Source organism: Hetaerina americana, unplaced genomic scaffold (assembly GCF_022747635.1).
Source record: "Hetaerina americana unplaced genomic scaffold, ioHetAmer1.1.p SCAF_66, whole genome shotgun sequence".
Taxonomy (NCBI): domain Eukaryota; kingdom Metazoa; phylum Arthropoda; class Insecta; order Odonata; family Calopterygidae; genus Hetaerina; species Hetaerina americana.
Window position 1 is genome coordinate 1,220,001 of NW_027287272.1, and position 12,500 is coordinate 1,232,500.

General features: G+C 44.7%; 1 protein-coding gene across 3 annotated transcripts in view; it reads left to right on the forward strand.

Annotated features, from left to right (window-relative positions):
* LOC139696052 (uncharacterized) overlaps positions 1 to 12,500 on the forward strand; it is a 996,437-nt gene that overhangs the window by 44,201 nt on the left and 939,736 nt on the right. The window lies entirely within an intron of this gene.

A 12,500-nucleotide genomic window follows, 5' to 3' on the forward strand; every position in this document is an offset into this window, starting at 1 on the left:
ATGGCGGGCGTGACTATTTGAAATGGACGGTGAGGTCGGAGCCAAGGAGCAACTCCAGGCAGCAAGGCTCCTTTTTATCGCCTCGATTTCCTGTTCGCCCGGAGGCAGAGGGAGTCATTATCCACCTCACGAACGAGATCGCTTCTAAGACCCGTTTCATTCTTCGTCGAGAGGCAGTAAATAATCCCAGTTACACGCTTCTCCGTGACTCGCGAAACATGATCGAGCCAAGTGATGTACGCTGGTGGCGTGAATTGGAAAGGGATCAGTAATTCTGGCACCTCGGCGATTGAAGAGTCCTGGTGATGTCACCAACCTTGAGCTCTGATGAAAATGGCTGGGACCACCGAAATATCTCTTCATTAATATTGTAGCTGTTTGTGCGTGTCTATATGAGTGTGTGTACAAAAATACAATACAGCATCCTACTCTTCGTTAAGTCCCTCTTCATCCATTAGCACTTCCTTGCTCCCTTCATCCCGTCCAATATCCCTATATACCATTCCTGCCCTTCCCTCGTATGGCTAACATTCTCCCCTCTTTTACGGTCTTCAGCATCCCACTGCCAATCAATACGCCCTTCATCCATTTTTCCTGCCTCCATAGGATTTCTCTCAATAAACCCCTCTCTTCTCCCACCATACCAAGTACTTCCTCGTTTGTTTTCTTCTCTGTCCATTTCACCTTCTCCATTCTTCTCCACACCCACATTTCAAAAGCCTCCAATCTACGTCTATCCTCCTGCTTCAATGACCACGTTTCCGCACCGTACATAGCTACGCTCCATATCTAAGTTTTTACGAGTCTTTTCTTAACATCCTTACTCAACGTCCCTGTCATCAACTCCCTCCTCCTTGTGAAAGCCTCTTTGCCTAGCGCAATTCTTCTCCTTACGTCCCTACTACTTAGACCGTGTTGGTCCAAAACACATCAGCAAACCTAACTGATTTTACGAATTCGCCGCCCACTTTCATTCCTACCTCCAGTTCTTCCCATGCCTCATTAATGATTTCCTCTTCATACATGTTGAATACCAACGGTGATAATAGGCAACCCTGCCTTACACCCCTTCCTAACACTGCCCAACCTGACACCCCGTTCCCCATTCGCACCTGAGCAGTCTGAGACATGTACAGGTAACGGATTAGCCTCCTTTCCCTCCAATATATTCCTATTTTCTTCAATACACTCATTAATTTTTCCCAATTCACTCTATCAAACGCTTTTTCGAAATCTACAAAACAGGCAAATACCTCCTGGTTGTGTTCTATATTCCTCTCGATTAATAATCTCATTACTGCAATGGCATCACGCGTACCTCTCCCCTTCCTAAACCCAAACTGATCATCCCCTAAGTAGTCATTTGCCCTACTCTCTATCCTTTTGTTTGTGATCCTGAGAACAACTTTAGCTGCGTGGGATATCAAACTAATTGTCCTATAGTCCTCACATGACGTGGCCTTTACCTTTTTCGGAATAGGAACTAAAACTGATCTCACAAAGTCTTCCGGCCAGATTCCCTCCTCATAAATACTACGGATCAGCCCATATAGCCTCTTCCTCCCACATTTGCCTAAGCATTTTAAAAGTTCCGCGGGAATGTTATCCACCCCCACGGCCTTATTTAGTTTCATCTCCCTTAATGCCCTTTCTATCTCATTGTCTAGTATGCCTGGACCTAAGCTGTCTTCCTCTACGTCATATTCTTTTTCAATGTCTAACTTTGTTGGTGTAAGTTCTATACTATACAGCTCTTCTATATACTCCTTCCATATCTCTTGGATCTTTCCCGTGTCAACTATTACCAAACCCGCCTTATCTCTAACTGTTAGCATAGATCTCCATTTCTTACTTCCCGTTAAAGATTTAACTTTTCTGTAAAGCGCACCAATTTCACCCTTCCTCTGCAGACTTTCCATATCCTCGCACTGCGTCTTCCACCAAGCTTCTTTATATATATATATATATATATATAAGTGTCGTGTAACCTAGAGATATGGTAGTTTTAGTAATGGTATTAGAAATGGTCCTTCGGGAGCCTACCCCTACCCCGTCGATTGCTGCTAATGAATGCAACAGCACTGCTCTGATGGTGTTTACTCCTCGGTGTTTGGTGCTCGTCGAAATGGTTCTTGTCCGGTATAGTCCTCCTCGACCTGTCCTCCCAAGAGTGGTCAACCCACCGCTGATCATCCCCTGACCACATCAAAGCCTCGAACGCACATCGCAATACACGCTAGGACGCCACCATTTGGATCGATTCGAACCTCTTCAATGCGCCACTCCCGGTTCAATTGTTTGCCTCCCCTCCCCTCCTAACTTCCGCTCCACGCTCAACGGTTATGCCTCGGCGCATCTCCCGGGAGATGCATCCCTATTCAGACCACGGGGGAGGATGCTGGTCGTCCGTGGAGCCCTGAGAGTGCGGGGGATGTATAATTGAAGGATGACCGAGGCATGAGCAAAGCGGCGAGAGTTGACATTCAGGTGAACGCTGACGTCGAAGCGGAAACATGTCCTGTGTGGAGATTATTGAAATGACGGAAAAACACAATTACGAAGAGTTGAAATCGCTCTCTATATCTTCCACGCTTTATTTAGAATTCATCCTATCGTCGTTTCGGTATCTCATGCCATTATGAAGGGGTTTGACATATTGGTCGGATAGGTATTTGGTCTGTGGAAATCTACCGAAGCATAATAATTGATCCCCTAAGGCTTGAAACATATCCAAGATGCCAAAAGAGGAACTCTTTTTGGCTACGTAATTAATGTGGAGGAAATGATTAGAGGCTTTACGAGAGGAACTGGTGGCAGAAATGAAAGTCGGCTGGGGTTATTATTTTATTGTAATTATTTTTTTATAATAATTTTTAAAATCAACCAAACCTTTTGATAGCAGTGAATTGATTTAGGGTTGCCCATTATCACCGGTGCTGTTCAACGGATATGTGGAGGAAATGATTAGAGAGGCATGGGAAGAACTGGGGGTAGGAATGAAAGTGGGCGGGGAATTCGTAAAATCAGTTAGGTTTGCTGATGACCAAGCCTTAGTTTGTCAGTCAGCCAAGGGGCTGCAAGCATTGCTGAGTGAATTGGAAATTCAGTGCGACAGGTATGGGATGAGAATCAATATTAATAAAAAAAGGTTATGCGAGTTCCTAGAAAGAAAAAGGCCAAGCTAAACATTAAAATAGGAGGACAAAAAATAGTGCTGGTTGAACAGTTAACGTATCTCGGAAGTGTTTTGGACCAACACGGTCAAAGTAGTAGGGACGTAAGGAGAAGAATTGCGCTAGACCAAGAGGCTTTCACAAGGAAGAAGGAGTTGATGACAGGGACTTTGAGTAAGGATGAAAAGTAGAGGTAGGAATTGGATATTCTTGTTATGCACGGAGTGAATGGAGAAAGAAATTGTGTGGAATGGAAGACGGTTTCATTGTACTTTGTCAGCTGTCATGTTGTATTGCGACAGACTAGTCTAAAAATGCATCCTTTTACCGTATGTGTTTATCCATAACCTACTTTAAACGTTGGAATGTCCAGTAATAATAATTTATCGTATTTTATCGCCCAGGTTTGATCTTCGTGTATAGAGCGATGCTCTTTGTTATCACAGGTAAACTCAATTTACTGTCATTCTTATCTCCAGTCCTTATCATGCCTAATAGACCATTTCCCCCACGCATACGTTGTACTGCGCCGGTGATAATGGACACCCCTTCCTTCCCCACGCATAGAATTGCCCATTCCAACTCTCTGTCACCAAATGCATGGTGATTTTAGTTATCTCTTTACCCGAACTTGCTAAATTGAAAGGGTTTTCAATGAATATTTACCCACGGTCCACTATAAAAGTAATGCGCATTCTCTGGAAAAAATAGATTTATTCATCGTACTTGTACAAATACCTTAAATTCTTCAAAGTACTCTCCCCCTGCATCAATAATACACTTGCGGAGACGAGTCTGCCACGCCTGGAAGGCACCCTGAACCTCTTCCACGGGAATGTCTCCCAGGAATGTTGTACCATGCTTCTAGATGTTTTCCACGGTCTTCCAAATGCTTTCCTTTCAGCTCTTTCTTCAGTAGGGGAAGTCACACGGATCCAAGTCGGGACTGTTAGGGGGCTGGGATACCACCGGGGTGGTACTCCGGGCGAGGAAGTTGGTAACGATGAAGGAAGTGTGGCTGGGGGCATTTATCGTGGTGGAGCCAGACCGTGTTTTTTACGTCAGCCCTCACGCACCTGATCCGACGTTTCAATCTCTTGAGCCCTTCCAGGTTTAAGGGTGGGTCTACAGTTTCTCCTTGAGGTTCAATCTCGAAATGGACGATTCCTCGGATGTTAAAGAAAACAATGAGCATCGTTTTGATGCGAGATTTGCTCGTTCGCGCTTTCTTGGGGCGGGGGGATGATTTCGTGTGCCACTCGCTGCTCTGCCTTTTCGATTCTAAGTCGTACTCGAACATCCAGGATTCGTCTCCGGTTACGTCCGAGTTTACAAAGTTCGGCTCACTTTGAGTGAAATCCAGCAATTCTTGACAGCGCGAATCTCTAAGTTCTTTCTGGTCTTCCGTCGACACTTTCGGCACCAGCTTCGCGCAGACCTTTCGCATTTCCAGATCCTCCTTCCACTATCCCATGCACCTCGTGTGTGGTGGACATGTCGAGGGTGTCAGCAATTTGCTGGATGTTCACTTGACGGTCGGAACTACTTCGGTTTTGGCCGTTGTTGGGCATCCAGAATGGGATTCGTTGCCGACCTCCTCCCGGCCCTCATTGAATGCCTTGTGCTAACTCCCAGACTGGGACCTTGAAATGCCGTCATCCTTAATGATCTCTTGAAGTATCTGGAATGTTTCGGGGGGAATTCTTTCCAAGCTGAACGCCAAACTTGATGGAGTATCGCTCTTCAATCGAACGCTCCATCGTCCCGTGTTACAAAGTCGAAAAACACGCTTCACGCGGAAGCACGTTTTTCCTCCCGGACTGCTCGGAGCAAACTGGCGACCGGCTGCGTTGGAAGCGCAGATCGCCCTTCGACATTTCCAAAACCAGTTTAACCACGCTGCCATGGATAGTCGCGGCGCTAATATCAGGCGCATTAATTTTATAATGGATCATCATTTACATAGCTATTTTCACTCAGTTGTTCTAATTTACAGCAACTTGTGGAGACGTCCTTTGATCTCGTTAACTGTGTTTTTTTCGGATTGTTTGAACATTGACTTATTTGTTTAGTTTATTCAACATTGATCTCCATATATCGATAAGGTTAATGGCACTTAATGAAAAACTCCCGTCTATTTGATAAAGGACGGTATTAATGAATCGTATAGATAACATAATCGCTAAAACATACTTCATTCTTGATTTGACTAACGCCTTTTTGAAGTATGTCCAACGTGGGTATGCCTGAATTGTGGAGACTACTTTAAAAGTGTCGAGAAAATCGAACGCAAGAGCTTGTGAGATAAGGCCTCTATAAGTACTTATATGGCTTGTATAAAAAGTATCGGGAAAAATTTGGGAAAAATTGATTTATTTAAGGTATTACTACAATGACTCAAAACTCTTCAAGGTACATCCCTCGAGAGCCCCGACGCACACTCATGCCACCGCGGCTTCTTCTTGACTCGAAGGCTCACTGGTAGGCGGAAGGTTCTTTAAGGGTACGCGTGTAAGCTTCTTTGACGGCTTGACTTAGGGTCCTGTGGTTGTGTCCTTTGAGGTAGAGTGGATTTCACTTTTATAGGGATTAGGAATAATAGTCTGCAGGTTCCTAATAGGGATGCTAAGGGGGTTGGGGAATCGTCGCGATGGCATATGCAGAAGGTCTTTGCAAGCTGACAGACATTCGACTCTGCCCTTTTGGTCTTTCGACCAAAGACCTTCGGGAGGACGAGTTTAGCGCAGATAATTCGCATCGCCTTAATTTCATGGACACAATAGTGTGTGCACTGCCACTGTCTTAAATATCAATGCCAATAATACAATGTCTGTCATCATGCGCACACTTGGCAACTGATGGTTTGAATTCAGCACTTAATACGTTCACACATCAAGGAAAAATTGTTACCGATTATTTTAATGTAAAAACATTGTACAAATTCTGTGCGAGTGAATGTAAACTTTGCGGACGTTTCCTCCACCAACCGAGTGACTTTTCGTGCCTGCTGGAATACTTTCTGACTCGTAACACCCTCCATGATGAAGGATAGGGGGGGGGGGATACTCATAACTGCCACCGTCTTAGACGAGTGATTACGCAATGGGAACGTCAAGATTGACACCTCGATTCGCGAGAAAGGCTCTTTTGAAAGTCACATCGGAGCGGGGAAACACATCACTTGGGAAAAGTGTCGGGTTATAATGCGGTCTCGCGGTCTCTGGAATGGCAGCGAAGGGTTAAAAATATGAAAAATGATCACTCCTTCCACGGAGGACACGAACCACGCTGGAAAATCATTAGCATGGGAGATTATAACTGTGTAAGAACGGCGTTTTATCCCTCTTTCATTCTGGCAGAATCATTACTATATGTGTATGGTGGTATCCTCTTGGGCGTAACCCCTAAATTATACCCTGATGGTCGACGGAGATTGAAAAAGGGTAACGTGTTAAGACACTTTAAAATTGCTGAACCTTTTTAAAGCGATATTCTGTGCGTTAGAACCTCGTTAGGAAAACATGGACGACTCTGGGAAAGTAATCCCTACCTTTTTCTTTGAATTGAAAGTAAATTCGCGTTCCTCGTGACTAATTTCTGAGCGTGAATTAATGGTAATCTCATCTACATTTACATAGCACCCCGTGAGTCGCCGCTGGGGCGTGTGGCAGGGGGGTTGTTAGGTAAAAGAGATAAAACCAAATTCATTCAAATCTACACCCATAGTGTTAAATTACACTCATGCAAATACATACACTACCAACTAATATATACATGCACTCAAGAATGTAGGAAAAATTTATCGATTAACGTGGCAAATTATAATTGAAAAGTAAGGAGGGGAAATTCGCCAATTACAAGCCCCCCCCCCTTCCACAGTAAGAGAGACGAGGGATGCAAGGAGAAACTTAAAAAAACGAACAGAAGCAGGGCGGGTAATACTGTACCGAGCTCTTCATTCATTAAATGGCAGTCCCATGCCATTGCTGCTCTCTGTCTGTTCTCAAAATCCTTCCTTGCTGGAAGGCTTTTGAGAAAATCGCAATCAATCGCAGAAAACGTTGGAAATTGTCCAAAAGAAAAACTATTCCAATCGTTTTACGTAGATTTTATATTTGAGATATCAGTCGTTAGAAACCGTCAAAAGAATTGACTTAATATGCAGGGTACGTTCCAAAAGTAATGCAATTGAATTTCCCGCGCCGCTCCTATTGGTCGGAGTGGGATCGAACCACTTGGATTAGGCGAGGGGGGGGACGCTTAGCTTTGCCGCGAAACCAGTCTGTGCTCTTCAAGCTGTGGAAACGGCAGGAAATCAGTTTTTGTTAACTTCTGCTGCGCCGACCGCGTCACGAAAGACGACCCGTGCGAAAATTTCAAGTGAACTTTTGCAACATATTGAAAATGAACCTGATTATTTGGGCAACGTTATCACTGGCGATGAAACCTTTATCTTTTAATAAGACCCAGAGGACAAACGCCAAAGCTCTGAGTGGCACACTGACCAGTACTCCAAACCCAAAAAGGCAAGAATGAGCAAATCAAAAGTGAAAACAATGCTCATTGTCTTTTTTGACGATAAAGGAGTGGTCCATAAGGAGGTTCTTTCTCAAGGACAGACAGTTAACGCTGGCTACAACGTGGATGTGCTGGAAACACGCCGGAAAAGGGTCATCAGGACGAGAAAAGACATCTCCGCTGCCTGGCAACTCCATCACGACAACGCGCTACGAGTCCGCGAGTCCCTGGCAAAACATCAGATGCCAACGCTGCCTCACCCTGCTTACACTCCTGACGTCGCCCCAGCAAACTTCTTTTTGATCCCTTGGATTAAGGCAGCCCTGAGAGGAACACGTTTTTCGTCCATAGAAGAGAACCACTCTGCCGTGACGAAGACCTTGCGAGAGGTTGCCGATGACGCCTTCCAGGGCGGGTATCGGTCATCGGCAGGGTTGATGGACAAAATGAGTAGAGGCCCAAGGACAGTGCTTTAAAGAATTTTCAGTGGTTGTGCAAATCTGTTCAATAAATTACTTTAAAAAAATAATAATAGCATTACTTTCGGAACGCACCCTTAAAGTAGAAGTAAAGGAGAACACTTTGTTGGAGGAGTGCTTGAGGTTCAAACCCTGGAATCCCTAGGGATGTAGCCGAGTGGAATACACTCGTCTTCCTCGCCGTCGTTTCCCAGCGACTGGCGATCATTAGTGCTCATTATAGCCATCTTTGTCAAGCGTCGTAAAATATTTCACTCATTCCTAAAGCGAACGGATAAAAAAGTTTCTCATTTAAAAGTAATGTGTTTATTGTTTTTCCAGCTGCTCTTCTTTTAAAGTGAATTGCAAACGAATGCATTCCAGTTTTGTTTTTTTTCTAATGTATTCGTTCTTCTTTTTTCTTTGCGTCCGCCCGAGTTCTCTGCGGTTCCATTTCCACATCCATTACGGTTTTTCTTTGTGGCGGACGTGGATGCGGTTTCGGCGTTTCTTTTGTTTTACATTTATTTATTTCGTTTCTTTTTTAAATTAAATTTTAGCTCCGGAGTTGTCGTGGTTACTTATCCGCGTTGATCTCGGCGTACGCGTGGCTCGCCTTTTGGCGCCGAAGACACGCACAGGGTGCCTGACCACACCCTTACACGTGTCGTGGGTGGCGAATGCATCTTCGGCGCCCTTCTCTGGTTGCAATCCGAGGGAGATCGCGGGAGACTTTAGAGACCATGTTAGATGGGAGAAAAAAGATGAAGAGCGAAATGCGATATTTTCTCCGCAAACCGCTTTCATTCTCCGCGTCCCCGATATCTCTCTCTCTTCCCCCTCGCTCGTCTCCCGTTTCGCCTGCAGATATTCATTTTTTATAATTGCATTCGCACACCATTGCATCTGCCGAGGGGAGTAATTGCTTTTTTGCACTTTTTATATTAAAAATGTTTTTATTCGAGTGCATGTGGAAAGGATTCGAAGGGGAGCGACGAACACGAGTTTAAAAAGGGATCGCGGTGGTTTGGAGGGCTCCATCTCTGCTTGTGGAGGGCCACGGAGAAGTCGGGAGAGAGGAGGAGAGGCGTCGAGAGGGGGTGGGAGGGAGAGCGATGCTTTTCCATGGTAATGAAACGGCTGGAGCCTTCAAGGACCGCGGCCCGCCCGCTCTCTCAACCCCCGCACCCACATCACGAGCACGTTTCCATCGAATCGGAGAAATAACTCGGGCGAGGTAGGAATGCGTATGCATTCGAAGCAAGAGTAGGATGCCGATAGCAATTTCAATGCGGCAAAGGGTCGATACGCAAGGATTGAAGGGTCTGCTGTTATATCAAGTATGTATGTAGTCCATTAAGTATCTGGAAGGAATGTTAATTGGTGGATATGTTTCATGAAATTAATTGGGTTTGCTGATGAGCAAGCTCTAGTTAATCAGTAAGCTAAGGGGTGGCGCTATTGGCGCTAAGTATTGCGGAGTGAATTGGAAATTCAGTGCGATAGGAATGGGATGATAATCAATAAGGAAGAATTGCTCCAGGCAAAGAGGCTCTCACAAAGAGGAGGGAATGGATGACAGGGACGTTGAGGAAGGATATTGAGAAAATACTCCTGAAAAATTTCATAAGGAGCGTAGTTGTGTACGGCTCGGAAACATGGCCATTTAGGCAAGATGATACGCATGTATTGGAGGTTTTGATAAGTTAAAAGAAAACCCAAATAGGGCTATGACATACACAAAAATAAATAAAATAGGCCTCTATGATAAATATAAGAGACCTAATAATGTCACACTCCAATAATAATACGGAAAATAATTAAATAAATATAAAAAGGGCAAAAACAACGATGCTGGCGGTGCTCCAGAAAGAAAAAGGAATTATATACTGAGACACAGAGCATAAGCCCAACTAGGCGACCTCTGATAAACAAAGCCGCCTAAAAACGGCAAGGCAAGTCGTCGTCGTCGTATTGGAGGTTTTTGAGAGATGTAGGCGTGGAGGAGAAAGATGGTTGCCAAGCATTTGATTTAATGATGGGATGTTCAATGAAATTGTGATGTAGAGGGGAAAGTTATGAGAAAGATGAGGAAGTGCGGGGAATCGAAGTTTGCATCATGTTCGGTAGCGAAGGAGAACACAGATGAGGAATCGAAGATAGGTGAATTGTAGCGCTGGGTGCCATGTTGTGTCTAGTCAAGTGAAGCAAAGAATGATTAAAGTGTTCATTCTATGAACGTCCAAGACATTACTTCGACATGGGATCGTAGATTTTCGCGGCGTCTTCAGGTCGAAGACGTTCGTTGAAACACGAGCGAAACTGCTGTCAGAAAAATAACCTACGCGGTGACATCCCGAGAATGGAGAGTCTTTCATTACTTCAACAGTTTAAGTGAGAGAGATGGGGGGAAGAATTTTTTGGTTGATTTAGTGTTGTGCATTGGATGAACCAAAAACTAGACGGGAGAATGAATTGGAGGATTCGAGGCGGGTAGAGGAAGACGTCTGATCGGGCATCGTCTAAAAAGTTTGGATCCTCACCCACAAGGTCGAGAAGCTCTTGGTAGAGATCCGCGTGCGAGTTTCCTTTTGTTCGTCCGAGAGAACTCGCGGCACCAACTTCGCCCACACATCTTTCTCATGCCCATGCTTCCGGTCAAAAGTCGATCAACATCACTTTTAGGGATGCCAAGTTCATCATAAATGATGCCAACACTCAATTTGCGATCTCTGTCCAATAAATCCTTCATTCTTGCAAGAATTTCACTTTTTGTGGTCGGAGGTCGACTTGAACGCTCGGCGTCTTCAACATCTTCTCTACCCTCCCGAAACAACTTGTGCCACTCAAAAAACACACCATCTATTAATGAAGTTATCATCATTAATTGCCTTGAGAATGTCGTGAGTCTCTTTCCTGACTTTGCCGAGAGTCACGCTGAATTTGATGGCGTAACGCTGTTCCAATGCCTGGTTTATGACGGAGCGTAACGAGGGGTTTCGCAAACGAACGATTTGCACTCTGCAAAGGCTGGGAGCCAACGATCACCGGCTTCCAGCCTTTCCTGAGGCTCCCCTTCGTCGAACCCAGCGAGAGAAACCGCCGCCCGTCTGTCCATCTATCCGGGAAATAGTAAGTCCCAATACTTTTGGGACAGACATTGTATTACCTACTTCGTGACTGGAAGAGCAAGTTTGTAACAAGGTCTAACTGTGACAGAGTGAACAGGAGTATTTTTAGAGAGAGGTTTTAACGGGAGTGGGTAATACTGTATCCCTAGGATTAAATGCAAGTCGGGATTATTTGAGTGCTTCCACCCTTGAAAGTAGGAAAATTGGAGGCCTTGAAAGGGAAACGACAAGGTAGTCTATCCTGCTGGGATGGAGTTTGCTTTATATGTGGAATATGGCGTGTTTAATGGAAACGTAGTTTAGTAGACTTCCCACCTACTTCCAACCTTGAAGGTGTGTTACGAAACATACCCGACGCATTAAAATGTTTGACGTTGTCTTGCTTTCATTTTTCTCTGGGATAGAGTTACCAGGCATTGCCTCGGTTGTGGGAACTATCGAAGCGCAAGAACTCATTAAATGGAATGTCTTAATGGATGGAAATAAATGAATAGCTTCGTCGCATACTCGCAATCGGTTGTCCAATCCCTGGCGTTACATTTTTAAGAAGGGAGAGGTCCGTCATAAGCCTCCAGCGTTATAGTTGTACACAAGTTGCGTGCTGACATTTTTATTTCATGCTTAAGGTCAGGGTTATTTTTTTTTATTTTTCACTTTTGGGAATGAATTACGGACTGCAACGTCTAATATGCACTCGTATCTGACCGACTGGCAACCTGTCCTTCATTTGTTTATTTAGGATGGGAACCAAAAGTTTGGATTGCAATAACGTCCGTGGCTGACTTTTACGTATTACTTATCCTTTAGTAAGTTTTGAAAAGGGGAGAGAGAGTAACCTTCGCACAGCAGTACATATCGTCAGAGCTACATCATTAAAATGGAAATCCATCGGTTTGTTTTAATTATTGAAATAATTATGAATTAAAGAAAAAGGCTTTCAGTAGTCCTAAGTAATTCGAGGATGACCCCAAGGGTTAACTGTGATCCCCGACTTTACTTGTAACCCCGGAACTCGTGAAGATAAATTTGATCGTAGCAAAAAGGGGGAGATTTATATTTACCCTCCACCCCCTACCGACGCTCTTATCCTGACGTCGTCTGACGCACGGCGACGAATTTGCGCGGTGCCCTTGGTCCGGCGTTGTTGATACTAGAGAGGGTGGGAAGGGTCCAAGGGATACGCGCCATCCCCACCCACCCCAACTACAACACCTTTCACC